The following is a 27,750-nucleotide window of genomic DNA, read 5'->3' as shown; positions in this document are numbered from 1 at the left end:
AAACAACTCAAAATTCATATTATATATTAAAATTTCATTACTAAACAAGCTCTAATTGAAACAATTGGGCAGTTACAAATGAAATTACGTCACATAATTTTTTAGAAATAAAACACAGTTAGAAACAAATGGTTGTGATGCCCTTGATCTCTTCTGGCTCTCTCCACTCTATTGTGTCCTCTTATTTTCCTCAAGGTTTGGATTTCCTCCTACATTGTTACAGTTCTTAAAGAAATCCTAATAGCACTCTCGTACCTACACGAAAAAGATTTGATATATCGAGATATCAACCCAAAGTAATAAAAGAACATAGCTAGATTTTTTTCACATATGTTAAAAAATAAGAAATATGTTATCAAAAGTGCTAGAACATGGTTCTATGTTGGGAGTGGCTTAAAGTACTACAATGGATCTATGTTGGAAATGTGAGAATCATCAAAATGTAGAAATTGAACTATACTAATTTTATTAAAGGAAAGTCTTGAGTGAGACTACAAGAACAAGTCATTTGAGAATAACAAACAGCCCAAACCCAATTTCAAGAAATTTAAGAAACAGGATCTTCGCCTAATCAATAAATGTCCAAATTAATTAATATTGGCATATACAAATTCTTCACGAATTCGGGAAAAACAAGTAAGAAACTACTCCATAAATAGCATAAAGAAAAATCCAAGGTCATGGATAACCGAACTAACTGCCTCATATCAAATGACATATCAAATCATGTAGGATCAGATGCACTACAAAGATTTTACCAGAAAGGTTGAGAAGGACTATATTTTCAAAAGGCGTGCATCAAGTAGTTATACAATTATATTTGAATACTTTGGTTGTAGAATCTTGTACAAGGTGCTAGCTTGCTACTAACCACTATCTTGCTTGCTTAGTGATTGCAGAATCTAGCAAATTTGAAAGAGGAAGATATAAGGATCTTATGCATCTAATAACTGATGTTACTGCACCCAGCGAAAAAATAAACTTATTTAGAAAATCATTACTAATGTACTATATTCTATCATAGAGATTAAATAGAAGTTAACTCTAGCCCAAAAAGGCACTTGGAGCAACAAGTGCTTAAAAGAGATTGTCATCAATTGTCTAGTTTACAAGTTATGACTTATGAGTGTAGTTCTTCAATACTGAAAATGAGAGAGTAAATCCTGAACAACAGGTGATGAAAATTGCATAGGCATATATGATTGATTATATTGAGATATGCAATAAAATGCATTTGGAATTACTTTCTAAAAATTCACAAATAACACTGAAAAAAAAAATTGCATTTTCGAATAGCAGAAAATTGTGGTGACACCTAAACATGTATCTAGGATGGCAAAAAACAATAGCTACTGGAATTTTAATAATGTTGTCTTTAAGTTTTCCCCTGTTCTGCAGAATTCCAGGGATGTGTGTAAATATGTAATGCATTTGGATGACAAGAAAGGTTTGGAAGTTTGGCAATTAAACAGTGGAAGTTTCAAGTAAATTGTGTACATGGAATAGTGATCTATAAGGAAGAATGCAGAACAACTGCTAAGTAAATGGTAACAACGGATTGATCAATCACTGCCTTACTGGTAAATAAAATTAATGTTTCACCAAGATACATGGAGCAGAACTATCATAATGGTTTGTGGAAGTGACAGTGTAACATTAAAAAGATTCAAGATACAAGCAAGGATGTATCACTATCGCAAGTAGGACTAAGTACTAAATAAGAAGCAATGATATTGGTTGAAAACCCATACTCACGTGCATGGATTTTATTAGCTATAGATAGAAGTAACAACATGATAAGAGTTTGTAGTTATGGCTGAAGTTCATTTGAAGAACAAAAACCAACAAAATGTACCGATTGAAGGAAACAAACACCAAAAACAAAGAAATCTCATAATCTAAAAAAGGGATTAACATTAAAAAGGTTAATTCAGTGAAAATGTCATTAGTATTTCAACCATAATCAGATACCCATGCAAAAACTCTCAATAAAGCTTCATTGAATGTTTCCTTCTTCCAACTTAGCATGCTAGTTGAAGTTGTTTAAGACTTAAATCAAAATAAAATACTAGTTTTGAATCTCGGGAATAAATCATTTGCAACCACTAGCCTAACAATGTGTCATTTCACATATTGAAAACACGTGCATTGACAAAAGATCTAGCTCTAGATAGAGTTGGAAGGCAAAATATGATTAATGTTGTTGAGTTGACCCCAAATAGTTGGGAATTGGGAGATGATGGTGACATATACATATTTACAGAATATCTCTCTCAATAGAGTTGCAAGAAGAAACAAGATTTATGTTGCCGACCACGAATAGATGAGGGATGAATGATAGATGATGACAACGATGGAAATGTTCAAAAAATCACCAGTAGCAAACAATGATACATAAGTAAATAATTGAACAAGTAAGAAAATGATGATGATGATGTATTTTTCTCAAACTCCATTGGTTCCCCTACTACTTGGATAGGCTGAGTCAACACAATATGCAAACCAGACAACCAGGACCACAAGATAGACTTTGAAAAATGTATCAAAGAGATCTTGAAAGACAAAGATCAGCCCTAAGAAATGAATATTTTCATAAAAATCTATAGATAGATATCTGAACAGTTTGTCATCTTTTTTAACTGCCCAAAGAATGCCTTAGATGACCAAAGCTAGGATCACAAAACTCGGCTTATTTTGAACCCATGAAACCTTCTCAAAGGAGCCAACCAAATGATGCCACATATGCACATTTGTACTACTATCGTAAAGCAGGTATCCTTCAAAATTAAAAAGTTGCCAACCTCATCAAACACCAAGAGGGCTCCTACATCATCACAAGCACTACACAATGATTGCAAAAATTCCTTTGTGGCGCTGTGAATATCCCCCTCACCCTGGATGGGCTTCACAAAAATCGCCGCAAAAATTCCTTTTTGCCTTTTCCATCGATAATCACACTCCTAGAAGAACATGCAGTCATTTGGGATAGTCTATAAGAAACAACTAGATTAAGCTTCTAATATGTTCATCTTTACAGCAGATATTAAAAATGCAACGTTTCAAAACTCATACCAATCAAGAATCAAGAAAAAATATGAACATGTAATCGAGAAAAACGTAAAGACCAGGAAACAAAACCGGAGCAAATGCCCTACCAAGTTCAATTACCCCTGTTGTTTGTTGGAGACCACTTTCAAGAGTCCAAGGGCGTTGTTTTCCACAACCCAAGCAAAAATTCCTTCATCGGTGACTATAACAATCATATGTCATTTAATAGTAAGCTTCTAGACAGTGGACAAAAGTCTGAAAACAAATTGTAAATGCAGAAATTGGACGATGTAGGGTTTTTATTTTATATAAATAAAATTTATTGAGAGGTAGGATGTAGAATCTTGAGAATATTGTTAAGCTATGAAGTAGTAGTTATTCTGACTAGGAAAGGCACGCAACAACATGTATTGCTAAAGTTAAGGCATTGCTTCGTATAGGCATGGATTTAGATCTCTAATATTAAATGAAAGAAAGTTTAGCCAATCAAAAAGGCACTCAAAAAACATGGAGAGACGAGATTAAATCTGCTTACAAAAACCTATTTAGATAAAAACTAACGAGCCCAATACACACTTTCACAACACAAAATATCCAATATGCTCAAGGATACAAAAGAAGGAAGAAAAAAGAAGGGCTACCAACCATAACAAACATTGCCGAGGTAAAATCCTATTAAACCAACTCAAAGTCGATTTTCACGTAGAAGAAGAAAACAAGGAACCAAAGAACAGATGGTCTATGGATTCCAAAGAACAGATGGTCCAATGAATAGCTTGGAAGATGACATGCATCTAATTGCTTGGAATATAGATGGATTAGATGCAGACAATTCAGAATTGATGTGCTTGCTTAAACTCTACTTAAGTAAATTTCCAACTTTACTAATAAACGCCATTGTTGGAACCTAGAGCAACAAAACCACAACAAAACATAACGTATTATCTAGCTGCAATTTTTTACAAATCTAACAATAAACAGAGATGACAGCTTACATACATCTCACTTAATACTATTGTACGGTTATTTGTTGCAAAAAATATGCTCAAACGAAGGCATGAATCTACACATTCATTCACCACGGAACTTATGATATAGAGATAAGTTGACTTGAGAATATCACATTGGTTAAGTACACAAATATCAGTAGAAGATTAAAGAATACCAAAGCATCACTAATCAATTCAAGTAGAAGTTAATTAATCATAGTGAAAGTAACAAATGGACCTCAAATTACGATAAAAACACAAGCACAAGGTCAACAAAAGTGATAAAATACCCAAAATAGAAGGATCGCACAATCGTATCAACTCATACAACACTATTTCCCTACTTCAAATTTACCAACTGTGAAAGATAGTGGGAGAACCACCTTTGTGATTGATTAGGTGAAGGGTTGGCTCCCTCATGGGGGCTGAACCCTTTTGAACCTAGGTCCATGGCATCAATACCCATAGATTTTACCAATAATTATCACATTAAATTTGGTCTAAAATTAAAAATAACAATCCAATCGGATTCCAATCAGATTTGTGTTTAATAAAATTCTTAATGGAGTGTTACCAATTAGGTAACAATGCTGGACATCGACTGACATGAACTATTTAAGACTAGATTTAGAACAACTATGATTGAAGAGCTTAAATAGAAATACAACCCAGGTAGTGCTCGTGAGATGGAGGCACAAACCAAGTAAATAACTATATAGAACTTTTAATATACTTCGCCTACATCAGACTATAAAGGAAAAAAACTTCAATAAAGCCACACAATCCACAAAGGAACACCATGACATTAGGATCCCTCATAGAGCCAAATATCAAATGATGCAAAATAAAATAATCCAATTTAAATAAACAAATACAATACTGCATTCCCTCGAGAGTCCAATCTAGGAAAGAAGCCTAGTTGGCAATGCCTGGCAGAACACCTATACAAGATTTAAAAAAAGTACCAATTTGGTAGTTTCTACAAGTGTATACTCTTCAGCCTCTTATGAAGTTAGTTAATAGAGATAATAATAAAAGGGATTATATATATGTTGAAGATACATAAAATATCTCAACCAAATGATAGAAAACATGTATGTGTAACGAGTGTGCTAAAAAGTATAAATTCTTTAGCTGATATATAGGATTAACCAAGTACTTTAAGATTGAGGTAGTAACCATGAATATCACGTCTACTAAACATGTGAATTAAAATATTAAATTGTTCAAATATATATCTAAAAAATGTATAATTAAATGAATTTGAACTAGTTTTGTATGTACTTTACTCTTTTTCTTTTTGTTTTCCTTTTTTATGAAATAAATACTGCTTATCATGCTTTGCCAATTCTTCATAAACAACCTATTACTTGTTGATGTACAATTCAAAAATATCATAGAAGTAAAAATAGAAGCAAAACACACACAACAGAGGAGAGGAGAACCCAGGTAAAAGTCCCGTGCAATCTCCCCTCCAAAACAAAAAATATATATATTTTATAAGGGATTTTTTGACCTGCCATGCAAGCACACCCAACAAGGCAAAAGGTTGGATTACCTTGCTACTTCATTTCTAGCATTTCCACACGTGGGAAGCCTCATTTCACCCAAATCAGCCTCTGGTGTGAAAGTGCAATAGTAAGTAAATGTTGAAGAAAAAAATAAAGTGTAGACTAAATCATATATTTTTATCGTTGTTGTTGTTGGTGTTTTAGTGTTGTGTGTTTTATATATGAAGAGCTTTATTAGGTATACAAGAATAGAATTGTCTGTGTTATATGTGCTTTAAAGCACCTTGGTTGTATAATATTTATGCCCCAGAAAGCCTTCTTTGAACAAAATCTTGATGTGTGATCTCTTAGTAATGGGTAGAAAAGCAGAAGAAAGTGACCCTTATGGGGGAAAAACTCAGTATTAATCAAATTTTGATGTCTAGTGTGATTCAGATTTAATTGGTGATTCCCTAGATAATGGATCTCTAGAAAGGCATGCACCAATCCCAACTAGTAGGCCAGTATTGATACATAAGAATGTCTATTCTATTTGCACCTATAATCTGATATATGTGCACCACCTTAAACAACAACAACAAAGAACAAAAATTGCATCAATGTCCTTGAATTTTCATTGAGTGCACCCACTTTCAAACAAAAAGCCATAACATCTCTTTGGTGCATCGTGTACAAAAGACGAAATGAACAACTCACATTCATATTTCTTCATTCAATCCACCACTCCAATCATTCCAAGATTCAGATTTTTCTTCTGCAGATTATTTCAAGAGAGATGTTTTTCCCAAGAACTCCCCTTATTTTTTTATTTTTTATTTTTTATGATTTTACTATTTAAGTAAATGATCTCAATACAAAAGGAATGATAAGTTCAAATAACTCAATCATCAAATGAACAAAAACCAAGAAAGTTATGGAAAGCTTGTGAATTTTTTTTAGGAGTTATGTGTTAACGTGGCTTAAGGTATGTTAGATGGCCCCTGTCAACATAACTAAAAATCCTGGAACAATTATCTGTGTCAATTGGTATCATGTCAACACTAAACTATGAACATGGAATTGACTAAAAATAAATAAAAAATCGAAGTGATATTATCATGTTTGGATATATAACAAATAATTATTGAGCATACCTCCTCTGCACTAAACGGATGAAGTGTTGGGGAGGAACAAAAGCACGTTCCATATCAACTAGTGCAACCACCATCTTCTTTGCTTCATTCTTAAACACATCCAATGCAGCAAAAATAAGAAGCATCGATGGAAATTCCCAACCATATAATGCATAACTATCTATCTCTTAAACGGAGGATATCTTCCAAGACCCGGTGTCAGAAGCAGAAACTATGTCTACCAGTGCACGGTGCACCTGTTTGGTAGCTACCCAAGAATTAGTCCACATGAATAGCACAGAAAAAACAAAGTATGTCCGCATCAAAAGTGCAGAAAGAAATACAGACAATGATATATATTGTAAATTTGCAAAAATAAATACATACAATGTTAGTGGAGTACCAGCTCACTTGTGAAAACTAGATTCCATAGTGCAAGGACAGTTGGTTGATTGATATATTCAAGGAAACCTTTGTGTGTACATTCATATATTATCATGAAAGATTGAGGGCAGAAGTGAGGCGCCAAATTGGAGGAACAATTACACAGAATCAAGGCGAAATTTGAGGGAACAATTAGAGAAAGAAAAGTATAAGAACCGTAGCCAAAGCAGATAAAAAGAGGGGAAAAAAAGCTTTTAAGTAGATTTTGTAATAAAAGATTTTACCTTTATGAGTTCCATATTCAGGACCTGCCAACCAAAGCTCATGGCTGATACATGAATCTTTCAAAAAGCGCATTGAGTCTCTCAGACGTGTCATCTTGTCTACCTGAACAATTACAGAGATTTGAGATAAATACCAACAGAGAAGAAATCCACTTCAATTCGCTAAAAGCAATTAAACAAAAATCAATAGAAAAGTGTGAAAGATTTAAAGTGAACCTTAAGCATGATAATTGAACTACCTGTATGACTAAATTAGAATTTTTTTTCAAGAACAAATGCTGGCTTCCTATAACAAAAATCTAATCTACAATCTACATGGCTATGATTTCTCAAGAATCTGACCATCTAATTCAACATTTGGAAATCAATTTCACAAAATCCTCATAGAATCCACCATTAAAACATCAAAATAATACAAAATGGATCACTAAAAGAATCGAAGATAGATTTAATCGTAAGACGCACTAATAAACCAACAAATCGTCATCGAATTTACATTCGATTTTCTTCAAATCAAGATTTACAGTTGATCATACCTTGAACAGTAAGAACACCTTAGCAGAAACTCAGCTTCTAATCTAAGACGATGGATTGTGACAGAGATTGAAATCTTAGAGAGTTCAATCCGATTGCGATTGCGTCAAAGAGATATGGAAGTGAGAGAGAGATATTATCACGACTCATAAAAGATTTCTTTGAAAAATATCCAATAAAATGGAATGTACACGTCATACCATGTTTTTTGAGTTGTTATCAAAGGAGTTAGCTTTCATGTTTGCTAACCGATCTTCATAATAATCATATCGCTTTTGCCTGTTGAATCAACATTTTATAAAAAAAAAACTGACTGTCCCTTATTGCATATCGGTTTTCAATAAATCAGAACAACAAATCTTAAAAATCAGATCAAAACCGGCCAGACCATAAGACGGGTCTGATATTTAAAACAATGGTAGAATAAGAGGAGAGGGCTAGCTAAAAAATTATGTAATTACAATACATATCTATCATAAAAATAATTTTCAGCTCTTCGAGAATAAGAAATAGATCCCAAACTTAAAAAAGAGTAATGATTTTCAGACTCCCCCATGTGGCATTCTCAAAATACTCTCGTGATGTGGCATGTGCTAGAACCATATAATTTATGCCTTGGGATACACATGCACATCCCCATAAAATCTATATAGACGTGTATCCCAAGGCATAAAATCAATGGTTCAAGCACATGCCACATCAGGAGAATATTTTGAGTATGCCGCGTTGGGAGTTAGATTATCACTATGCATTAGAAAATTACCTTTGTTAGGCTTGTCGTGGCACACAGTAGAGAGTCTCTAAGCACTGTGAAGAAACCTTTTCTGAGAAAAAACACTTTTTCTTTTTCTCACGATGCTTAGGGCGGATTTATAATGGGATCACTTGTCTTCACAAGCGTTTTCAAATTCTATGGATTAATGTGATATTACAATAGATTTTAGCGGCGGATAAGGAAATTTATCATTATTTCCCCAACAAAATTTTTTCCACTCTTAATTGTCCTCACAACTATTTTTATTTTTTTTCACTCTAAATTGTCCCCACAATTTTTTTTTTTTTTTTAACTCTTGGGTGCCTCCACATGAGCAAAATCCTGGCTCCGCCCCTGATGATGCTCATAGAATCTTGGATCCACCAATCACATGATCCCATTGAATGGCTTTCCCAACTTTCAAAATTGTCCTCATTAGGCCGGGAGCAAATCCACTGTAGTGCGATTATCCTGTAGCACTTATCAACATTTGAGGGTATGCCACGTCATCATGACAATTGTATCCAAATGTTTAAATTTAGGATCTTAGTGACCGTCCATTCAACTCAGTCATCTGAGATTTTTTATTATGTTTCTAATTATCCTTTGTTGGCTAGAAGGGCTTTTTTGGGCCACCAATTGAGTCTTCCTAATACCCGAATCTTGTAATTGTTTTTTTCTTTTTTAATCAAATTGTTTTTCACTTGCTTAGTCGGAAAAAACAAATTTATAAAGTAAATTAAAAAAAAAGATTTTTTTTTTTAAATTTGTTTTAAATCTGTTCCAAACAATGAATCCAAGATGATTTTGTTGTTAGTTTCATATCAATGTGATGTTATATAGACTGTGAACAAGACCAAAAAGGATCTACAGGATAACTGGGTTAGAGAGGATCCGCTCTCCCTATTAGGCTAGGCACGACACGCACTATAGAGTTTATAAGTAGTGTGGCGAGAAATTTTGTGAGCACAATACCACTCCTTACCTAATCCCAGTTCTTCTTAAAAAGAGTTTCTCTAAACTCACTTCTTTCCACATTGCGTTGACTTGACAGTATTGAAAGAACCATAGATTTTTTTTCTTTAGAGATTGATAGCGAAGAATCTATGGTTCTCTTTTGTTCAAAACAAAATTCTTTCAACACTGTGCTGACATGGTAGTGTTGAGAGAACTACATATATTTTTTTTTCGAGGTTGATGGTGAAGAATCTATGACTCCCTTAATACTGTTACGTCAGTGCAGTGTCGAGCACAGTGTCGAAGGAAGTCAGTTTAACATTTTTCCATTTTCCTCTTAAATATAAGAGTCCTGATAATATGATTCGCCAGGTGGCATACTCAATCGATTCCATGACATGGAAAAGTTTGGGAATAGTAGATCTGTACATCTCAGGATACATGACTCCCTCGGGATATACTGTTTTATGGGGAAGTGCAATCGTCTCGAAGAGTACAAATCTACAGTTCCTGAACTTCTCACGTCAAGGAGTCGATTGAGTATGCCACATGGCGAGTCATATTATCACGACTCTAAAACATATTATAGTTAGTGTTGGAGTGACTGTGCAGGACAATTACATTACACACTGTGCCACCGCAGAGGTGCACACAGAACCAATGATGATTTCCTCGAGAGTAGTGTGAAACGTAGTGTCTTGGGCAGTCAACTTCAGTATTTTCCTAACAATATTTCTTAGAGTGCTGATTTTTGAACTCAACCTAACAAGCAAACTCGAAAACTCACTAACGTGACATGGGCAAAGCCCCGTAGATTCTGTCCCTTGGGATACATTACCGACCTGACCGACTTGTCATCTGTAGTCATGTATCCTGAGTGAAGGAATCTATGTTTCTTTGCGCATGACACGTCGGTGAGTTTTGAGTCTGGCTATCAGGTTGAGTTAAAAAATCATTAGTCTATCTCTTAAAACTAGTTTCATTAAAGAGTTGTGCTGGAGTGACCTCAAGCTATAATCTCATATCGCACTTCTTGATGTAAAAGTGGATAGAACCATAGATGCATTTTCACTCATATCTCGATGAAAAGCATCTATGATTCCCATACACTTTCTCGTCAAAAAATGCGATATGAGGTTCCAATGTGAGGTCACTTCAGCATTATTCTTCATTAAAACACAGACAAGGTCCAACATGTCCACATGCGAGAGGAAGTAGGAGAAACAGCGATAACGACTACATTGGCACCAAACACATGGGCCAAATTGTTACATATATTACTACATGAAGGTTAAATAGACTAACACATGTCCACATGAGACGAAGTAGGAAAAACAACACCTAAAAGGGCGTCAAAGACGTTTGCCTTATTACGTACTTACGTAGTAATACTATTCAAGTTTGTAGGATCTCTCAAGCTGCATTATTAGTAGAAAAACTAGTATTAATAAGAGTAGTTCCATTTTCCTCAGTCTTGAATGCAATGTTAGTTTGCCAAACTGGAACGCCACTTATAACCAGGTTCCTGTCTTTCTGAAGAACGAGGACATAATCCGTTTTTGGGAGTGTTAGAAGAAATCCAAATCTGTTTTGAGTCTTTGTAGATCACAAGTTGCCCATTTTTCTCCAGTGTACAATGGCATTTTGATCCCAACTCGTGACGTGGCATATGCCAAATTGGTATTCCATGCTGGGAAAGCACAAGACTGCAAACATCTGTCATTGCGAAGCTGTAGGTAAGATACTCAAGTCTTTCCCCAGGAAAGAGACTTTCTTCAGTGAATAAAACATTTCGGGCTTCACAAGGATGGTTGAGGAAGATCATGAGGAAGAGGAAGAGAAGAGCAGAGGTGATGAACATGGGTTTGGGAAGATGAGAAGAAGTAGCAAAGTTACTAACCATGTTATTTGCTTTCTGTCTCTGGGTGAGTGTGTTAGTCATCAAGGTTTCAATGGCATGTAATGACTAAGTTCTTAATAGTTGTTAGAAATATTATGGTTGTTGCATCTCATCCAATCGATCTTAAAATCATTTATAGTTAAAACTGATGATTGATTTCCGCTTAAAGTTTATTAGGTCTTTGAAAGAAAAATATGAGCATGATAAATGAATGTACGTAAGGAAAATACTTACAAGTAGGGCTTCTTTATCTTTTATTTATAATAATCCAAAACCTAAATGTATTTTGATATGTTAAGATGCATAGTCATTTAATTAAAATTAGAAATTTCAGTAATACCACTTGCAACATTGGCAAATGAGGTTTACTTTGCAAAATGCAAGATTAAGTTTACCCCCTAATCGAAAGTCAGGGCCCCTAAATGGTGATAATTATAAAAAGAAAAAGAAAATTTGATTTAGTAATTTATGTTCTTGAAGGGTTTTTAGATGAATAACAACAAAATTTCCTACTGATGTTGACTTTCGGTTAAGTGGGCCAGACAAACCAAATCTTGCACTTTAATGGAGGTCAAACCTGAAACCCACAATTTCGCAGTGGTTATTACCGAAATTCCATGTAATTTATGTGTATGTTGGCTTAGAATATGGAGTTAAGATGCAAGTACCTACAGAAATTGGAAAAAAAAAAAGAAAAAAGAAAAAAAAGATCAGAATTGTAGTAGATCACCTAGTACTGACTGTACTCCATCACTTCAAAAATTCTGTTTTGCTATATATCTATGATTGCAATCTACAAAAAAACCCTCCTAATTCTTCTTCTTCTTCAATGAGTTTAGACAGTTCTTTTTTTTTTGTTATTTTTAAATAACATCTTTTTTAATTTTTTTTTTTTTAAAGAATGACATCTAAAGTACAATTTTCACAGGTGGAGGGATCACATCAAAATGTTGGGGACTTTAGATCGGTTTATGTATGAGCTTTAGACATCAATTTTGTATTTTGAAAAAAATCGATTTCTAAAATCCCCTCTTATGCATGAAAAAAAGACGAATAGACATTATTCCCATATATATTATTTAAAAAGTGATGTCTAATGTCTTGTTTAGACTATTGAAGATTGAGATTGAAAAATTGCATAATCCATTATAGCTTCCATTACCCTTGATCAACTAGAGCTCGTATATCTATAAAAATAGTCTAAAAGGAGGATGATAGTTGGTCCTCATCACGAGTCTCTGCAAGATGATGTCACAACAACATTCCTCGATCAATCAAAGCTTGAAATTGGCTAAAAAGCCAAGAGGTATAATTTTTGAAAGAATAGACAAATGAGTATTTTTTTCAAAAAAATTATAATATACAAGGAGTGAATCCCTTTAAAAAATCATTAAATGTGAATTTAGACGATCAACTTGTAATTCCTCTTTCTTTTTTTCTTTCTTAGAAAATTAAGAAGGTAATAGTGAAAGATGAAGATTTTAATTATACTTATAATCTTTAATCTAGTCTCTATTTTAAGCGGACATCATCATGGACTAGATGGGAAAAAGAAAAACGGTTTTAGACTTAAAGTATCTGCATTTGATACATTAGAATAAACTAAATTAAAGGAGTGGTTATTTTAAAATTGAATAAATGCTTAAGGTTACCTCTTAATCTTTTCCTATAAGATTCTGGATTCTTTGACTTTTTTAATTATAATTTAACACTAAACTTAGGCTAACTACATTTCTCTTAAAATTTGCCACGTGGTTATCTTTTTTTTATTTATTTTTCCTTGGACCACTGTAATTTGGTTTATCTAACTAACTCTGCAAGTGGCATACTGAAAATACTCTCCTAATGTGGCATGTGTTAAAATCATTGACTTTTCTTAGTGATACACATCTGCACATCCCATAAATATTTGGATCGTGTATCCCGAGGCAAAAAATCCATGATTCTAATACATGCCACATCAGGAGAGTATTTTCAGTATGGCACTTGGGGGAGTTAGAAAATCATTACTCTTGTAGTATTTGTCTCTTCTTTGCTTCCACTCAAGTCGTTTTTTAGTCAGATTATCATTATTTTTACTTGTATGGAAAAATAACTCTATTTTTATATTTCGATGGACACGCAACTACTTATGTATGAGGCAACTATTTGATAGATATGTGTCTTTTCCCATCAAGAATTGACCAGTATCAGCAAGTAATACTATTTACTCTTATTCTTATTTGTATGGAAAAATTCCACATTTGTTGAGGCTCTTATTTGTATGGAAATTAGGAGGATTTATATTACCTTATGAATTGAGGCTCTTATAGTAAACACTTTCATCCTTAATGATCCCTTGCACTGTCGAGTTCATAAATTTTACTGTCAAACTTACAATTATTTATTATTGAACTCAACGCTTTTTTAATTACTGTCAAGTTCACCGTTTTTTAAATAAAAAGTAGTGAACTCGACACTAGTAAAACCCATCTATTTTTAATTTTTGAATTTTTCCATCAATAATATATGAAAAGATCGACTAAAAACTTAAGATAACGATTTGTTTAAATGATTTCAACCCAAAAAAATCATTATTGATTGATTTCCTTCCAAAAATTAATTAAAAAAAATTAAAAAGCTCTAATTTTTTACGTACATCTTCAAAATGTTTGAAAAATACTTGAAGATGACTTCTTCTTTTTTAATTTCTTTTTGATGGAATGGAGTCTCTGAAATTCGATTGAGGTGTCAAAAATCCAATTTTTGAATGAAGATGCCGAGTTTGAACGTTTAAGACGTTTAAGACGTTTAATCGTGAGAAATGTGGGAGATGAGGTCTAGGGACCATTTAAAAAGAAAAAGTTTAGTAAATGTCTTGCCAAGCAACCATTTAAAACTTACGAAGGTCTTTTTAGTAATTTTCCCTTTTTCTTGAACCATAGGCCTGTCCAAAAACCCCCCAATGGAAAATTTTCTGGAATCTAATGATTTTAAAACACCGATCAGGCGTTTTTTTTTGTTTTTTTTTTTTTTGTTTTTTAAGTCAGACTAGCCTGACTAGCTTTCTAAGAATTCACATGGATTAATAAATTGGCAACCAAGGCGGCAGCTCAAAAAATAATAATAATTTTTTTTTTTTTTGGGTGATTGCAGTTGAAAATGGACGGCTACTTAAATCCTAAATTTAAAATCAAAATTCAATGGCAGAAAATAAGTTTTTTTTTTTTGGAAAAATTCTTCGGATTTGGTCTTTTATAGCAATGAGGAATTGGATCATGTTTTTGGAAGGTGATGCGCTCAGACAATTTTATTAAACTAAATTAGTAAGGAAAATGTTTTTCCTTTCCTTTTTCTATTTTTAAGAACACCACGTCGCTTTCCAAAAGAGCTTGGGAGTGGGTATGCGAATTAATTCCAGGGGGTACAACATCTCGATTGGGGCCATAGAAAGAATCGAGAAACCAAACCAAGAAAGTTGAAGAAACGCAAACGTAAAGCTTCTGCAGAGATTGCTACTTGTAGAGAAGTAGAACAAAAAAAAGATGACGAGAGTGGTGGCGATGTGGTTGGTAGTGGTGGCATGACAGCTATGATGGTAGGTGTCGCTTATGCCAATAGTATAGATGGCATCATCATTAGCTGTGATGGTGGTGGACATGGTGATTATTTGATTTATCTAACTTACCCTTGTGGTAAGAGTCATGATAATCTAACTCCGCAAGTGGCATACTGAAAATACTCTCCTGATGTGGCATGTGCTAAAATCATTGATTTTTCTTACTGATACACATCTGCACATCCCATAAATATTTGAATTGTGTATCCCGAGGCAAAAAATCCATGATTCTAATACATGCCACATCAGGAGAGTATTTTCAGTATAGCACTTGGGGAAGTTAGAAAATCATTACTCTTATAGTATTTAGTCAGATTATCATTATTTTTATTTGTATGGAAAAATAACTCTATTTTTATTTTTCGATGGACACGCAACTATTTATGTATGAGGCAACCATTCGATAGATATGTATCTTTTCCCATCAAGAATTGACCAGTATCAGTAAGTAATTTATTTACTATTATATTACTATGAATCCAGAGAGAAGTACGTTGCTCTTATTCTTATTTGTATGGAAAAATTCCACATTTGTTGAGGCTCTTATTTGTATGGATCACCCGGGGCATTTGAAAGGAGGTGTTTCAAATTGAGGGTTTCTTCAAAATTTGAAGCAGGCTGCCCGTTTCAAAGTCGGACTCTAGGAAAGTTGCCCAAAAAACCAGGAGAGAGAGAGAGAGAGAGAGAGCAAAGGTACCCAAAAAAGCAGGATCTTATCTTGGTAGGGAGAAAATAGAATTTTTAATTTGTCAGATTCGTGATTAACAGGAATATGATCATTGAATCTGATTCAATACTTTTGATTATTCTCTTCTTGGTGGCAACTTCCCTTGGGAGCTCGACTCTCTTCTTCAAAAAATTCAGATGCGATTATCTTACCTTAATTGGTGAATGCTTCATGTTTGGAGGGAAAATAATTTGATGACTATTTTTTAATTTCTCTCCTCTTCTTCTAATTACAAGAAACTGTCTAACAGGGCATAGGAAACCCATATTAATTAATTTTTAAACAATAAAAAATTAAATAGCTGCTATTGCCACACCAACTTTTACTAATTCCACACCAATTACTATGTAAAATGTAAATCACCAAAGAATTGCACACAGTTGTTGTGGCAATAGTAACTCTAAAAATATCCTTAGATCTTTAAATGATCTTACCTTCTAACATGGTTAAAAAAAAAAAAAAAACTATATTTAGGCTTTTTATTTTTAAATAAGAGGTAGAGAAACATGTATTATCCTTCACTTACCCTCCTATTTAAGGATTTGTGTGGAAGTTACATAAACTTTCTATTTTATGCTTAGTCAAAATCATGTCTCAAAGGAGGCAAATATAATTGTATTTATAATATAGGTGGCAGACAAAGTTAGAATAATTAATGAGGGCGGTGAGCCAAGAAGAATACCAAAAATACAAGAAGGGGCCATTTTATTCCCTTCACACATGAGAATCTTATTCGCTTGAACAGTTGATGCATAGTAAAGGTACCATTAATTACTTACGCTCATGTGACTTATAGGTTGATTGTTCAGGCTTTGTTTAATAATCGATTTTCATTGGACAATATCAACAAATATATTTTTTTTTACTTTTAGATATTTTAGGATTGATACCATAGTCACAAAATTCTCTGAAAACTCATAAAATTATCTTAATAAGAGGTTAATTGATTAAATCAGTGAAGTGATCAGCCTTTCTTTGACTAATTGTGGAATATGGTGAAATTGTTGTCTTTTACCTTCAAAATTTTATTTTCTTCAATAGTCATATATGAATTAGACCAAAATAGGATTTTTCGGAAGGTTGAACATGACTGGTTTTTGAAAAAAAAAATATTTTGTATTTATTATCTGAATTTTTCTTGATTCTCTTATGATATTTCCCTGAATTTTATTTGGATAATTACCAAATCCAAACTTTTTTACCATGATTGATACAAGTTTTCTAGGAGGGCTTCGAACCTCGTTTGAGTTTTAAAATGCTTAAAATGTAGTGTAATATTTTCTTTTTTCATTATTTATTTTAAGGTTCAATGTTTGATTGGGACGCAACCTAGTAATCATAGTGAGAAAATTCTTCCTCACAATTAACACATGATTCTTTCAATCAATAATTTAATCAAAGAATTATTTGCAAAGATTTTAAAAATACTTTAGATATTACACAAGAAAGTGGTATGTGCAAATGCTCATGTATAAAAAGGCTTATTTGTAATTTAAGATATTAATAAAAGAATTTTTGAAGATCATATACTGAAAATGATACCTTTGTAATTTTTGAAATTGAGCAACGTGTTGGTTATAATTTTCTTAATTTTTTTTTTATTGAAACCACCGAAATTTTGGTGTTGAAGCACTTCTACTCAGTCTTCTTTCATTATAATAATAAAGAATTAATGTGAAGTTTTCAAATTTTCTTTAATAAGTGAAATGTACATTTTTATATTATCCTTAAGTATATTGATAAAAAAAAATCTTATCCCTAACTAATAATATATTTTAATTTGTCTTGATTTTCCCCTAACCTTTGCCGAATTTTTTCAAGCACGAATTTGCTATTAAGAAAATTTTGTGCTGATAAGTCAATGGTACAACTCCACGTGTATTGAAAATGTAAGCCTGATTGGTTGAGAGAGAAAAAATTTAGGGAGATAATTTTTTAGTGGTATTAAGGCTGTGTTTGGTATTACTTCTATTGCTTTCCAATTCCTTTTGGAGAAACATTTAATTGATAACAACTTTTGTAATAATTCTTTAATATTCAACATAAGATAAAAGTACATTAATTAATTAGGTGTTTTTTTTTTTTTTTAAGATAGGCAAGCGATGAAGATACATATTACACTAAAGATTTGCAACATTTGATGATATTAGAGAGAGAGAGAGAGAGAGGTAAATGTAGAGAGGTAAATGATGGAGATAGAAAGATGTGGGAGAGAAAAGAAGTACTTCCTTACTAAGGGCCTCTGTGCTAAAAAAGATTAGCACATTGGCAATTTAACACCACAACCCTCTAGATTTCATGGAAAAATTCAAATCCAAAAAAGGGAAAAAAAAAATTGGGCTTGATCAAAGGTTTTTAAAATGAACGGTTATTGAATTTCAACATAAGTCCCAAAATTAAAAAAAATTTATATTTTTTTTCAAAGTCCATAGAATTGTCTCCTTAACTACTTGAAATCGTCTCAACACTTTTTACAAAATAAAATGTATTATAAAAATTTGGAGAGATTTTTATAGGATTGAGTGAGGCACCACTTAGTTTAAGTCTAGAAACAAAAAATAACTCAAATAGGATATCGAGACAGTGATTAGGTCCATGATTAGGAGATATGGGCAAGGTGTCGAGTTATGTGTTTCAGAAGGTGCCGTACAATCAAAGTGATCGGTTTCTTCTACGATCCAAGACTGTCCTATGGTCAACAACTAAAGACTAAGGTCAAGCTAATATCCTAGATCCAATCAATATCATTTTATATTGACTTTGCCGATCAAGTCTTATGGCTACAATTTCGTCAAATGTCACATAATTTCCCGAATTCCACAGCAATGATAAAAGGAACAATTTGAAACACCTAAATTATATCTAATGCCCTAAGGCTCATGTGACAAGATTTTATAAAACCGAAGTTCGAATAAAATACCACAGAAAAAATAATTTCTAAGTTAGTCAAGACTTTTCACATGTATAATAATTTCCAAATTGGAAAGATCCTCACATACATAAATAATTTTCAAATTGGTAAAAATTTCACACTCGTAAATAATTTTCAAATTGATTAGATATTATTATCAAATTAAATGAATATTCTCAAGCATGAATTATCGCCAAGGTAGTCATTATTTTAGGTATGAATAATTACCAAATCGATCATCCATATTAAGCATGAATAATTATTAAAATAGTAGAATATCATCATACGCATAAGTAATTACCAAATCGGTTCTTTTTCACCACAAGCACTAAATCAATCCAAATTTCATTAGAAACACGAAGATGGTTTTTAAATGTTTCAATTACTCTAGCACGACAATAACCTAGGCATGAATTTCTAAGAGAGTAGCATCATCAGTTTAAGCATGCGATTTTGCCACATAACGTACAACATACTTTGATCGAAAAATCACATAATCGACTATATAAAAAAATAAGAAAATAAAAATTAAAAACTTATCAAACTCGATCGGCCTTCGACAATTACTTATGCATGGTTAAGTGAATATCAATCAAAGGTATCCAATCTAATAAATACATATATATATATATATATATAGGGAGGCGTTCGGCGCAAAACATTTTGACAAACATTTTGGCAAACATTTTTAAGCCGTTGGATATAGGATAATCGGACGGATCAGATTCAATTTAATAGTCAATCGGTTTAAGTTATAAAATTATAACTTAATTACAGCACCACCCTTCTTCCTTTCTGTAATTAGTGTGAAGTCCCTCTCTCTTTAAAACCATTTTGAAAAATCAGAGCGTTTAACTCTCTATCGAACCCTCTCTCCAGGCTCTCCATCGTCTCTCTCGTGTTCAAACCCTTGATCTCTCTCTCGCGAAATCTCTCATTCTCTCTCGGTCTCTCTCTCGTTCTCGCTCGGTCTCGCGTTTACTCTCTCATTCTCTCTCGGTCTCACTCCCACTCTCTCATTCTCTCTCGCACGAACGACGAAGATTCCATCTCCCTCTCAAACAGGTACTCTCTCTCTCTCTCTCTCACTGTATTAATTTGAGTTCCAATTTGACGAAGACAAAAAATCCGAAATTATTTAGGGCTTTTTTTATCTTCACTTTGGTAAACTAACAATAGATTGTGAACCTGATTGAATAACAATTTAGGTATTAATTTGAGTTTATGTTCTTTGATTTGTTTGCTTTATAGTCCTTTTATGTTTCAAAATCATATGGCCTAATGAGTTGTCAAATAGATGTGAACCTGATTGAATAATTCCAACAATCACATTTCAAAGAAAACCTGAATCTCATAAAGAAGAAGAAAATCAATTTAGACTTGGAAAATCTCAAATGAAAGCTTGGGGGCATTGAGAAAAATTTTATTTTAGAAATTGATTCAGTGTTTGTTATTGTGGGTTTGTGTGTATTTTCAAATTTCTGGTTTATATCGTTCTTGTATTTTCTTTTTATTTCTTTAAGAAATTCAGATAACTTATATTTCTCTCAAAGTATGATTATAATCTTAACTAATTGCTTTCTTTTTAAGTTCTGAGTTGTTATTTTGATTCATGAATTTAGTTGTCTTGGCTATAATTGGTTGGTGTTTCTTTTCAAAATTCTGTTGATGCGAAGAGATGGTTTTTTTAATCCTTACACTAGTTCAAGGGTTGCTAAGGAAACTTTATGTATTACCAGCATATGGCCAACTCAACAGTGATGTTATTAGTGACTACCCACTCAAAGAAATGATCGAATTCTATAAAGCTCATGGAGGTGAAGCTTTTACAATGGTAACCAAGGTAAGTTTCGATCTATTTATTATTATGTGATTATCCTATCAATGTTTCTTGAAGAGGAAATCATGTTTCATTAGTTATGAAACGTATAGATGAAGTAGGTGACTGAAATGTTCATTTTGGATAGGTGGATGAGCCATCGAAGTATGGTGTGGTAGTTATGGGTGGATGTAATGTCATGCTTGCATATCAGGCAGCATCATCGGGTGGCACTCTATTATTGGACAATGAGTTCGTGTTGAGAACATGACTATTCTTAGAGAAGATGTGCACGTGTGTGATGATATCTACAATAACAGAGTGTTGTCGAGATCAATTCAAGCATTTTGAAGCTGGAGATTGTCATTTGAGGGTCGACCAAGAAACTCATCTGAGTTCCTTAGTTCATATCTAAGGAGCGTTTTTTTCTTTATTTCTTATTTATTTTTTTTCTTCTTATGCTCCTTGGTCTGAAGTGTTAACTAGTAAGTTAACCTATCGAAAAAAGAAAGAGTAGAACTAGTAAGTTTTTGTGGATTGAGGGATATGGGAGGAGCCCTTGATCCTTGCTTCCGCTTGGACTCCTTGTGCTGACCAACGCAACTGGGAATCTAGCGGTAACACACTTAAATCATCCTAGTTTTAGATAGTACCTTATATCTTACTTTTGTTGATCCCCAAATGGTCCTACCGAGATTCAATTTAGTTGGACTGATTTTTTTCCCAATTAAATTATATTTATTAAATAAAACAAAGAATTAAGTAATTAAATTTATCTGAATAACATAAGATTTAAAAAAGGAGTGGATCCTCTATAGTGCTTTTTTTTTTTCTTATAATTATCTGTAGTGAATTTTGGTGGATGAATTTTCACCTTAAAAGCACCTATCTTCATACTCTTCAACCTTATTAGGCAACTGTAGTTTGCCCCTACTACAAGAAAATCTTGGTTCCGACCCTGCTGCCTAACCCGAAGCCATATAATAATATATAAATATTTTTTTGTATTTTTACAATATAATTAATTCCTACTACATATATTATTTAACATAACTTTTGTTTCTATTTGTTGCTTACTCGCTATAACTACATTGTTATCTATATAAATAGATTTCTTAAAGATGAAGATCCAACTTTCTACGCCTTCTCTTAATAAATGTTGAGTTATTATGCTTGGTAATAGGTCTGTAATGTTGTTGTTGTTGCTCGATTACTTAATTCAACGCTAGTTGTCAATGGAACGTAATTCCATTCTCCTTGGCTGCCATGAAGAAAATATTTCTGAAGGGAGCTTCATAGATACATTTTGGAGGGTCACGGACCAGGGTGGCAAGAAGTGCCCGCACATGATCCTATAGTCCAAGATGCTGCAAATCATGTTGTGAAGACTATCCAACAAAGGTCTAACTCATTGGCCCCTTATGAACTGCTAGAGATCCTTCTTGCTAAGGCCGAGGTCAACATTTTTCACTACTTTCATATTAGTTTTTTTATTTTTTTACATCATTTTTTCTGTTACGATCTTTTTCACACCGACAGACCATATATGTTTTTTAACGTAATTATCTATCACTTAGGGATATTAATATTTTATTATGTTGCTCTTGTTGTGCCAGGTGATTGAAGAAACTGCCAAGTTCGACATACTTCTCAAGGTAAAGAGGGGAAGCAAGGAAGAGAAGTATAAAGTTGAAGTACATAAGACTCATGAAGGTACCTACTGTTTGAATCCGATGGAGCAAGACCACTCTTTTCTACCTATCTAGGACTCGGTGCTGCAAGCCTTATAATTATGCCATCGAAGAATAATCTTGTAAACACTATAAATACAACTTATATGTATGTATATGCCCCTTTGACATGAGCTTCAAAAATCCAGTTTCTAGGGTTACAGGAATGATAGACGTGGCTATTGGTATATATGCTTTTGCCCTACCTAATCTCTTAGTATGTATTTCTGTTGTGTGGATTATGAGCATCATTGCACTGCAAATTGAGCAATTGTGATAGATAGTTCTTGGTGGTTAGTTAGCTCGGTTTGCGAAATTGTTAGAGTTCTCCCATAAAAAGACTTTAGATATGCTTCTTTTTCAGGCCATTTTCTCAAACCAAAAACAAAAAACAAAAAAAAACAAAAAAAATTGTATTTGGTTCTCCAAACCATTGATAAAATCAGGAAATTGAAATAGCCTTTATTAGGTAGGTGGTAGAAATGGAAAACAGTTGTGTTGGATGGCCACTAAGTCCCTTCCAAGTATGTTACTAGATTTCATGTATTACCATGTTTTTACTATTGCAGAGATCATATGTTACTGTTTTTATTGTTGCAGCAATATGTGACAAAGATGGCAATGATTTGAAAATTGTTTGAAGCAATTCCCATCTGTTACTCCAAGGGGAAATATGTTAAAAGAACACGTGATATCTCATGCAATTTCTTCGTTGGTTGTACACTTCAACATTAATTACTAATTGAAAAAAAAAATACTATTTGTTTACTAATTGAAAAAAATAATTACTATCTATATGGTCGTTTGAATATTCACTTCCAAGGCAACATTGTCAGTTTAGAAGTTTCAAAGTGGTTTGATTTTTTGAGAGGAAGATCTCCTCAAATCACTCCCCCCCACCCCCCACACATACAAAAAAAAAATCCCTCGACTCATATCTAGTGGACCCATTGATCCTTGTTGAAAAATTATAACCAAATCTTTTTAAGATTACCCTAACTCAACTTACTTACCTTCTGTTTTAATTAGCCAACAGATCTCATTATTCCCTAGAGGTGGAATTCTGTTATTGTCCCTTGACCTGAAGCATTTCTGTTTGATTTATTGTTGCATGACCATTTAAGTCAAAATTCAATCAGAATGCCATCCGAACCTTATTTGAATCACTCACCATTTTTACCATCCAAAATCCAATCAGAATGCCATCCAAAATTCATTTAATACAAGTGTTTAATTATAACAGATAATTGGTAATTGGATCAGTCCACAGCGTTAGAGGTAAGTGTTGAAAGCTAAAGTAGCACTTCGGTTGAATCAATTGCTTTTGATAATTTCCTACGTGCAATCAAAAGGTGGAATTCATTTTCTTTTGATCATTTTTCCTAGCAATTTGTATGTAATTCAAAACAAATTCCCTACAATCACAGACCCTATACATAAATGATAGAGAGCCATAAAGGAACCACATTAACTGAATTTATAAATTTACATCAAAGATTACATCACAAACAGATACACAAATGTATCCTAATAAGACACTGAACAATCACCATATCCCTCAATCCACAAAAACTTACTAGTTTTACTCTTTTTTTTTTATAGGTTAACTTACTAGTTTAACACTTCAGACCAAGGAGCATAAGATGAAAACAATAAATAGGAAATAAAGAAAAAAACGCTCCTTAGATATGAACTAAGGAACTCAGATGAGTTTCTTGGTCGACCCTCAAATGACAATCTCCAGCTTCAAAATGTTTGAATTGATCTCGAACACTCTGTTATTGCAGATCTCATCAAACACATGCACATCTTCTCTAAGAATGGTCATGTTCTCAACACGAGCTCATTGTCCAACAATAAAGAGCCACCCGATGATGCTGCCTGATATGCAAGCATGACATTGCATCCACCCATAACTACCACAACATACTTCGATGGCTCATCCACCTATCCAAAATGAACATTTCAGTCACCTACTTCATCTGTACATTTCATAACTAATGAAACATGATTTCCTCTCCAAGAAACATTGATAGGATAATCACATAATAATAAATAGATTGAAATTTACCTTGGTTACCATTGTAAAAGCTTCACCTCCATGAGCTTTATGGAATTCAATCATTTCTTTGAGTGGGTAGTCACTAATAACATCACTGTTGAGTTGGCCATATGCTGGTAACACATAAAGTTTCCTTAGCAATCACCCCTGAACTAGTGTAAGGATAAAAAAAACCATCTCTTCGCATCAACATAATTTTGAAAAGAAACACCAACCAATTATAGCCAAGACAACTATATTCATGAATCAAAATAACAACTCGGAACTTAAAAAGAAAGCAATAAGTTAAGATTATAATCACACTTTGAGCGAAATATAAGTTATCTGAATTTCTTAAAGAAATAAAAAGAAAATATAAAAACGATATAAACCAGAAATTTGAAAATACACACAAACCCACAATAACAAACACTGAATCAATTTCTAAAACAAAATTTTTGTCAATGCCCCCAAGCTTTCATTTGAGATTTTCCAAGTCTAAATTGATTTCCTTCTTCTTTATGAGATTCAGGTTTTCTTTGAAATGTGATTGTTGGAATTATTCAATCAGGTTCACAGTCTATTTGAAAACTCATTAGGCCATATGATTTTGAAACATAAAAGGACTGTAAAGCAAACAAATCAAAGAACAGAAACTCAAATTAATACCTAAATTGTTATTCAATCAGGTTCACAATCTATTGTTAGTTTACCAAAGTGAAGATAAAAAAAAGCCCTAAATAATTTCAGGTTGTTTGTCTTCGTCAAATCGGAACTCAAATTAATACAGTGAGAGAGAGAGAGAGAGAGTACCTGTTTGAGAGGGAGATGGAATCTTCGTCGTTCGTGCGAGAGAGAATGAGAGAGTGGGAGCGAGACCAAGAGAGAATGAGAGAGTGAACGCGAGACCGAACGAGAACGAGAGAGAGACCGAGAGAGAATGAAAGATTTCGCGAGAGAGAGATTGAGGGTTTGAACACGAGAGAGACGATGGAGAGCCTGGAGAGAGGGTTCGATAGAGAGTTAAACTCTCTGATTTTTCAAAATGGTTTTAAAGAGAGAGGGACTTCACACTAATTACAGAAAGGAAGAAGGGTGGCGCTGTAATTAAGTTATAATTTTATAACTTAAACCGATTGACTGTTAAATTGAATCTAATCCGTCCGATTATCCTATATCCGACAGCTTAAAAATGTTTGCCAAAATGTTTTGCGCTGAACGCCTACCATATATATATATATATATATATATATATATATAGAGGGTGGTTCATGGGACATATGTAAAAACAATGGTTTTTCAAAATATGGGTTAGAGGTTTTGGATTGAGCTGATTTTTTGTGAGGATGGTCATTATGATGAGAAGATCATTCTCATAAAAAACCAGCTCAATCTAAAACTTCTAAATCTATCAAAAGTGATTTACAAATTATTGGCAAAAATTGGTAAAAAGCGACGGTCCACATTCTAAATCACTTTTAATGGGGTTAGAAGTTTCAGATTGGATTGATGATGATCTTCCCATCATAGAGATCATCCTCACAAAAAATCAGCTCAATCCGAAACTACTAACCCATATGTTTTTTCATATTTCCCTTGATCCGTTCCCATATATATATATATATGGGTCCCGTTCAGCACCAAACATTTTGGCCAACATTTTAGCCAATCATTTTTGTCCTACATGGGTTAGAAGTTTTGGAATGGGCTGATTTTTGGTGAGGATGAAATCCGAGATCATCCTCACCAAAAATCAGCCCATTCCAAAACTTCTAGCCCCATGTTTACAAGTTGAAAAATCGTGGACCGTCCATTTTTTGTAAACCATTTTTGATGGGGTTAGAAGTTTTGGAATGGGCTGATTTTTGGTGATGATGATCTCCTCACCGTAGAGATCATCCTTACCAAAAATCAGCTCATTTCAAAACTTCTAACCCATGTTTTGAAAATGTTTTGCCAAAATGTTTGGTGCTGAACATTTTCCTATATATATATGATCATAAGAAAAGTTCAACAATACTGAAGTTCAAAAGAATGTCTAAGAAAGACACAAAACGGGTATGCTAAATGAAATCTTAGCAAGTCATAAAAAATAAAAAATAAAAAGATCAACTTACCCTAATTTGTAGAGGTGTTGACATGGGTTCTCTTAAGAATGCCAAACATTGCCGCAATTGTGTGATGAGCTTGCAAGATCATGAGAGTAAAGGAAACGTAAATAAGAGGAGAGGTTGAAACTGTGGGTTGAGAAGTGAGACGAAGAGAGCTATGGTGATGTGTTGCTACCGCTAGTGAGGTTTGTGATAAGGTTGGTGAGAATAGGACTATGCCAAGAGGAGGCCAAGAGAGAGAAGAGAATTAGAGGCCTTAAGTGGGGGGTGCTGGCCGAGATGGTAGCAAGAGAAGGTGGCAAAGGAGGTCCTACCAGAGAGGTGCTGGCCGATAGGGGCTGCAAGCATTAATGGTGTGAGAGGAAGATGAGAAGATAACTGAGAGAGATGAAGGTATTGTTTTGTGGGGTGTGAATGAGAGGAGAAGAAGATGATTGAGACATGATGGATGGGGAGGGAGGTAGCTGCCATGTTAATGGTCGAGAGAAAGAGGTAAAAAACAGGAGAGGTAGTGGATGGTCTGAAGAAGACGAAGATGATGAAGAGTGTGGGGCTACTGTCCAAGTAAGTCATGTTCTTCCCTTTTTCTTTTCTCCTTCTCTTCTTTTTTTCTGTTATTCTTTTTTTGCCTTTCTTCCTTCCGTTACTCTTGTCCGAATCTTTCATCTGGGAGAGGGGAGTATGAAATAGAGGGAGTCGTGAGAGAGCCACCTTTTATAATTTTTTTCCTACTAACAGTACGTCATATTAGGGAAATTGCAACTCTGACTTGTTTTCAGTATCTTTTTGACGTTTGCGACAATCTCTTTTGAAGTGTCATTTCTAATGGCAGCAGTAACACTCTACTTCTTTCGCCCTTGATTTCGATCTAAAATTTTTCTTATTTAATCGAGATTTGTTCTTCGACCTCCCTTGTCTTTGAATCTCCTTTGCCACGAATCCTTTTGCTTGGGATTCCTTACTATTTAGTTTTTACCTCATCTGATTTGATTAAAGTGATGTAGTAACCTCTTCTATATTTAAAATCTCTTCCCATAAAGTAGAGTTGTGACAAGATGATCATACGAATGGGGAAGATACGCTAATAACAATATCACATTGTCTTCTTTGTCGATTTTAACCTCGAGTCTCAATAGTTCACTCGCGAACTTGTTAAACATATTAAGATGTTCCAGCAAATCTGAACTTTCTACCATCTATAAACCGTGCAATTGTTTCATAAGAAATTGTTTGTTTGTTAAAAAATTTTCCATGTATAAACTCTTCAATTTCTTCCACAAATCTAGAGTTGATTATTCATCAATCACATTATACATTATTTCATTTGCAAGACACAAACG

General features: G+C 33.6%; 3 long non-coding RNA genes across 32 annotated transcripts in view; 1 reads left to right on the top strand and 2 right to left on the bottom strand.

Annotated features, from left to right (window-relative positions):
- Positions 1-7,999, bottom strand: part of LOC147386059 (uncharacterized) — a 101,195-nt gene extending 93,196 nt beyond the window's left edge. For 19 of the 30 annotated variants that reach the window (XR_015172155.1, XR_015172157.1, XR_015172156.1 and 16 more), the window contains exons 1-4: positions 7,865-7,999; positions 7,329-7,431; positions 6,682-7,131; positions 5,596-5,656 (exon numbers count right to left, since the gene is read on the bottom strand). This is a non-coding gene — a long non-coding RNA (uncharacterized LOC147386059). Of the gene's footprint in view, positions 1-29; positions 256-358; positions 903-2,456; positions 2,961-3,155; positions 3,251-5,446; positions 5,510-5,595; positions 5,657-6,681; positions 7,132-7,328; positions 7,432-7,864 lie in introns of those variants that run through there. The other 11 variants (XR_015172178.1, XR_015172173.1, XR_015172168.1 and 8 more) reach the window with 11 other exon arrangements.
- A 12,305-nt stretch (positions 8,000-20,304) lies between these two features.
- Positions 20,305-22,490, top strand: LOC147386058 (uncharacterized). Its single transcript, XR_015172127.1, has 4 exons — positions 20,305-20,552; positions 20,677-21,145; positions 21,801-21,984; positions 22,145-22,490. It is a non-coding gene; the product is annotated as an uncharacterized LOC147386058 (long non-coding RNA).
- Positions 22,491-23,726: 1,236 nt separating this feature from the next.
- Positions 23,727-25,183, bottom strand: LOC147386057 (uncharacterized). Its single transcript, XR_015171695.1, has 3 exons — positions 25,113-25,183; positions 24,330-24,433; positions 23,727-24,205 (listed from the first exon to the last, which is right to left on the bottom strand). It is a non-coding gene; the product is annotated as an uncharacterized LOC147386057 (long non-coding RNA).
- Between the last annotated feature and the right edge of the window lie 2,567 nt (positions 25,184-27,750).

The sequence above is a fragment of the Akebia trifoliata genome, chromosome 14 (genome assembly GCF_017979445.1).
Source record: "Akebia trifoliata isolate Shusen 1 chromosome 14, ASM1797944v1, whole genome shotgun sequence".
NCBI classification, from domain to species: Eukaryota; Viridiplantae; Streptophyta; class Magnoliopsida; order Ranunculales; family Lardizabalaceae; genus Akebia; species Akebia trifoliata.
This window is presented reverse-complemented; position numbering and strand designations above follow the sequence as displayed.